Source organism: Neofelis nebulosa, chromosome 10, assembly GCF_028018385.1.
Source record: "Neofelis nebulosa isolate mNeoNeb1 chromosome 10, mNeoNeb1.pri, whole genome shotgun sequence".
Lineage (NCBI taxonomy): Eukaryota > Metazoa > Chordata > Mammalia > Carnivora > Felidae > Neofelis > Neofelis nebulosa.
This window is the reverse complement of record NC_080791.1, coordinates 3,965,963-3,971,786: the sequence shown is the minus strand read 5'-3', so window position 1 is coordinate 3,971,786 and position 5,824 is coordinate 3,965,963.

Below are 5,824 nucleotides of genomic sequence, written 5' to 3'. Positions count from 1 at the left end.
GGACCCTAATCCAATAACTGGTGTCCTATAAGAAGAGAGTGAGCACCTACACACACAGAAGGAAGACCACGTGAAGACAGTGGGAAGGAGGTCATCCACCAGCCACAGAGAGAGGAGACCCACCCTGCCCACACCTTGATCTAAAGTGTGAGAAAATAAATAAATCAATTTCTGTTGCTTAAGCCACCCAGTCTGTGGTACTCTGTGATGGCGGACCCAGCAAACTAACACGAAATCCCAACACTTAGCAAGTGGTGTCTAAGCCTTTGTAGGAGTTAGACACTGTTGTAGAGTCATAAGGAAACAGCCCTAAACAAAGCTAGTTTGGTATTTGGACCCCATAGAACTGACATTCTGGCAGGGACTGCAGTAGGCAATAGACAGCAAGGAAATAAGAAAAACAGATGATGCCCAAGGCCAGGAAGAAAAAGAATGCGGGGAAGGGAGATCAGGTGTTTGGGCTGGAGAAGGAGCAGTATTGTTTTAGATAGAGAGCTAGCAGAGGCCCCACTGAGCAGGTGACGTCAGAGCAAAGATATGACAGAAATGAGGAGTATGTCATCTGGGCACATGGGAGAACATTCCGGACAGAGAGAGGAAAAGCCAGCGCAAAGACCTGAAGCAGGAGTGTGTGCCTGACATGCTCAGGGAGCAGAGAGGGGGCCGGTGTGGCCACAGCCCAGTAAACAAGGGGAGGGGAAGAGGAGAAGCCTTCAGGGAGGTAGCAGAGGCTGGGGAGGGTAGCACCTGTGTGGTGCGCAGACGGAGTCAGGCGTCTGGAGACATGAAGAGCTGGGGGCAGAGCTTAAAGACCTGGAGGCCCCAGCTGCTTGTAGATAGAAGCCTGAGGCTGGCTGCGATCGCCCCAGAGTAAGGACGGGCGGAAAGCTGATGGGAGGTGGGAAGAAGATGAGGACAGACCAACACGGACACTGGTGAGCAGCGGCCCGGGCGGTGGGAGGAGGAAGGAAGGAATTTTTAAAGAAAGGGAGTAATTACGTGTGTCTAGAATGGTGCCACGTAGTCCGCAAACTGGGGGTTGAGACTTCACCGTGAGCTTCAGCGAGGTGTGGTTCATTAATGAGATGAGAACTAAAGCCGAGTGGGAGAGGAAGCCGGCTCAGGCTCAGCTGACAGAGGGAAGATCTGCAGGTGCTGGCACGTGCAACGCTAGGACGTAGGAAGACAAACAGGTGGTGGTGGATGGGAAGCGATTGCCCCCCGTGGGCCGGGAGAAACAGCCGCAGGTGCACAGGATGGCCGTCCCGAGGAAACCCCCAGGTGTGCAGGAGAGAGTGAAACGGTGCAGGAGCCGTGTTAGCGAGATGGCTTCCTCCCTTAGGACCACGGCTCAACTGTGGCAACAGGACACCAGCCAGAGCCGTGGGGACAGATGTAGCAAGGTGGGCGGCTGTGGGGTTGCTGGGACTGTGTGTGATTGGCAAACACCGTGAAGATGCCCTACGTTCTCTCTGCCTGTAGGACGGGATCACAGCCGGGATTTCAAAAGCGATGCACATGAGAAACAGAGCATCGGGCCCTCCACAGGGACCCCCGTGTTGTCCTCTTAGAGCAGACATTCCCACCTCCTTCTTGCCCCTGTCATCTTCGTGATGCCTGGCAATCCCTCATCTGCTCTCCATTTCTATGATTTTGTTGCCTCGAGAGTATTACACAAGTGGAATCGAAAAGCGTGTGACCCTTTCAGGATTCACTTTCTCCCCTCTGGACATAATTCCCTGGAGATTCGGTCCTGCTGCAGTGTCTATCAGCAGTGTGTGCCCTGGCACCACTCACCGGGTGAGCACCCCACCGCACGGGGCTAGCATGGTTTGGCTGTCTCCCTATGGAAGGACACGTTGTACTAGGCTGGACAATGGCCCTCAAAGAAATCAAGTCCTGATACCTGGGATCTAACTCCCATGAATGGGATCTAGTTGAGGATCTTGAGTCCTGGGTTGTCTGAGTGAGCCCTACATGGAATCACGAGCATCCTTAGAGAAGCAAAGGGGAGGCACTGTGTCCATGGAGACAGACTGGGGTGATGTGGGCACAAGCCAAGGGAGGTTGGTGGCCACCGGGAGCTACCAGAGGGAAGGGATACACTGTCCCCTGGAGCCCTGGGGTCTCCAGAGGGAGTACAGCCCTGCTGACACCTTAGTCTCAGCCCAGTTAAGCGAATTTTGGGTTCCTGGCCTCCAGAACTGTGAGAGAACACGATTTTGTTCTCATAAGCCACCAAGTTTGTGGTAAAAGAGCAGGTGTGCACACAACAGGTCCCCATTCCCATCTCCCTCGGACCTTGGAGTCTTCCTTCCCTGAGAAAGTCAGGGAAGCTCTGGTATTTCAACCTAGTTGACTGAAGGCAGCCATTGAGTCATTATTACGACCGTTCCCAGTTCTCAAGGCAACACATGAAATCACATTTCCTGCAGGAGGAACCCTGTACCATGTCTGGCCTATCATATGTCACCCTCCTTGGTTTAATACTCTTTGAATCCACTCCCATCCCCAGTCTCCTACCAGTGCGAAGTGGTAATGCCCTGCCACTCCCTGCATGAGCACCTGATCCTGTGTGGACCTGATCCCACACCTCCATTGGGAGTACGCTGGCATCCCGTTATCTTCCAGGAAGTAAACACGGATGGCAGACGTGGAGCCTGAAGATCACTGCTCTCTGTCACGACGGTATTGTCTTAGGTGAAGCCATTGAAACCTTTTCTCTAGGGGTTCTGGGGGTGGGGTAAGACTATTTCCCTCCAATGGGGGTCCGGGGGAGCTGCTTCTCTTGGCAACAAAACACAAGATACTCCCCTTATGAGGCCACAGATTTTCTGATATTTCGCCCTTGCTTTCAATCTCTCCTATTTCCTGTGTATACCTCAGATACCCAAAACTGACCCCGAACAATCTCTGTAACTGCCCCCCATGGCCACAGTGACGACTCCACCCACGATCCTCCAGCATGCTGTCCTCCATCACTCTGTACCAGCACTGGTGGTAATGTGAGCAAGTGTGAAATCACCTCTTGCTTCCAATGACCAGTATCCACTTCTGCCCACAAGGAAGTTATTTGTATGTCCACCAGAGAGAAGAGCAGTCCAGTCCCAGAGTCCCATCTTGAGGCAGTTTCCTGAGGCCGCTCCAGGTACAAATTACCATTTGTGCACAACTGCGACAGGAGACAGACCGTACACCCAAAAGCAGTTAGTGGAGAGCGCTGCAAGGGAGCCTCCAGGAGACAGCGGAGAGAGCAAAGCAGCCATGCTAAGCAAAGGCAAGATGTTTCCACTAAGAAGAAAGGAAAAGTGGTTCCTGATCCCATAAGATTTATCTGGAGACGAGGGTCATGTGGGGGGATGTGATACAGAGGAACACAACTACAGAACCCCCCGTTATCCATGGGGATATGTCCGGAGACCCCAGGTGGGTGCCTGAAACCACAGACAGTACAAATACTACAGTAGCCATGAAGGGGTGCTGGCTGCATGCCCCCACAATGCCTATGACGGGGTGCAAGTCGCTTATGAAGGGGGGCAGGCGGCACAACCCTAAATCTCCAATGAAGGGGTGTAAGATGTCCATGATTGGTTGCAGGCAGCACACCCACACCGATGAAAGGGTACAGGACGCCGATACGGGGGTGCAGGCAGCTCACGCCTACTTGTCTCATAAAGGGGTACTGTCAGTTCACCCCTACATGGCCCATGAAGGGGCACAGACGGCACACCCCTACATGGCCCATGCAGGGGTGCTGGTAGCACACCCCTACATGGCCCATGAAGGGGCACAGGTGTGATGCCCCTACATGGCCGATGAAAGGGTGCAGAAGGGGTGCAAGGGTCACACCCCTCCATCACCGATATAGGTGTATCAAGGCTGTCCTAGAAGGGTGAAAATTTTGACTTGCATACTGTACTCAGGTGTTAGGGATGCGGTGATGAGCGTTAGTAGGTAGGCTCAGGCATTGCTATATGATCTTAAGATCTCAGGGGCGCCTGGTTGGCGCAGTCAGTTGAGCGTCCGACTTCAGCCAGGTCACGATCTCGCGGTCCGTGAGTTCGAGCCCCGCGTCAGGCTCTGGGCTGATGGCTCGGAGCCTGGAGCCTGTTTCCGATTCTGTGTCTCCCTCTCTCTCTGCCCCTCCCCCGTTCATGTTCTGTCTCTCTCTGTCCCAAAAAAAAAAAAAAAAAAAAACGTTGAAAAAAAAAAAGATCTGAATACCAAAAATAGACAACTAACTGCTAATTTAATACCAGGTGAATTTCACAATAAAAGCAATAATGCTAGGATGTGCAAAAAGAAATATTTGTCCTTGCATAAGCTTCTAACAGAGCAGATAACCAGGGATAGTTAACAATAAGATAAAAATAACCTGAGTATTAATATCAAACCAATTGTGGACCCAACACAGATAGGAAATCAAGGAAAGATAAAAAAAAAAAAAAAAGGAAAAGGAACTCAATGCACACAAACCCCGCCTGTTTGCCAATCACATCACCTCTAGCATTTCTAGTTACCGAAAACCCCAACGGTAACCCTAACTCTTAAGAGACGCGTGCTTCTTCAGCTGTGAAAGGGAAAGGAGCCATTCGTGAAATGTCACATTTAATAGTGGCATCACTACTCCCTTGCTGAGGGGTGGTGCTGCACATGGGTGACCCCCTCCCGAGCAGAGGTGGATGGGGCGCAAGCATACAAACCCTCCCAGAAAGAGTTGCCCAGACGCAACTCTCAGGCACTAACGGAGGCGCATGCTTGAAACCCACGGGAGGGGGGCAGTGCGCATGTGTGAACACCCTTTTGAGCCGAGGGTGGGCAGTACACACGTGTGAAACTCACCCGCGCCGAGGGGGGTAGTGTGCATGCACGAACACCCTCCCCCCACCCCCGCCCCATGAAGGGGGTTGGGGCGCTTGCGTGAACATTCTTCCGTGCTGATGGGGGCAGGGCGCATGGTGAACCACCTCCCCGGGGCCAAGGGGGGGCAGTGTGCATGCGTGAACACCCTCCCGCACAGAGGCGTGGTAGGGTGCATGTGTGAACGCCCTCTGGAGCTGAGGTTGGCCGCAGGTGTTAAACTCACCCAAGCTGAGCGGGGTGGGGCGCTTACGTGAACATTCCTCGGTGTCAAGGGGTGCGCATGGCTGAACACCCTCCTGCGCCGTGGGAGGCGGGGCGAATGCGTGAACACCTTCCCGGGCCTAGGGGGGATGGGGCACATGTGTGAACATTCTCTCGCTCTGAGGGGGGTACAAGCATGGCCTACCCTTACCAAAACCCCTAATGGTAATCTTAACCCTAATGCTTACCTCAATAGGTAACTGCTTCTTCAGCTATGAAAGTGAAAAGAGCCACTCATGAAATGTCGCATTTAATAGTGGCATCACTACTCCCTCGCTGAGCAGGGGTGCTGCGCATGGGTGATGACTGCTACGCCGAGGGTGGAGGGGCGCATGCGTAAAACCGGCAGAGGTGGGGCAGGGCGCATGGTGAACACCTTACCCCGCAAAGGGGGACGGGGCGCATGGGTAAACGTCCTCCTGCACTGAGGGAGTTGGGACATATGCGTGAACCCCCTCCCGCAACCCCAAGGGTCGGGGAATATGCATTAAGCACCCCCGCCCCAAGGGGGGAGCAACCATGACCTACCCCTTACCCTAACCCCTAATGGTAATGCTTACCCTAACCCTTACCTTAAGAGATTCATGCTTCTTCAGCTGTGAAAGTGGAAAGAGCCATTCATGAAACATCGCACTGAATAGTGACATCACTACTCCCTCCCTGAGGGGTGGCTCTGTGCATGGGTGACCCCCCTTCCTGC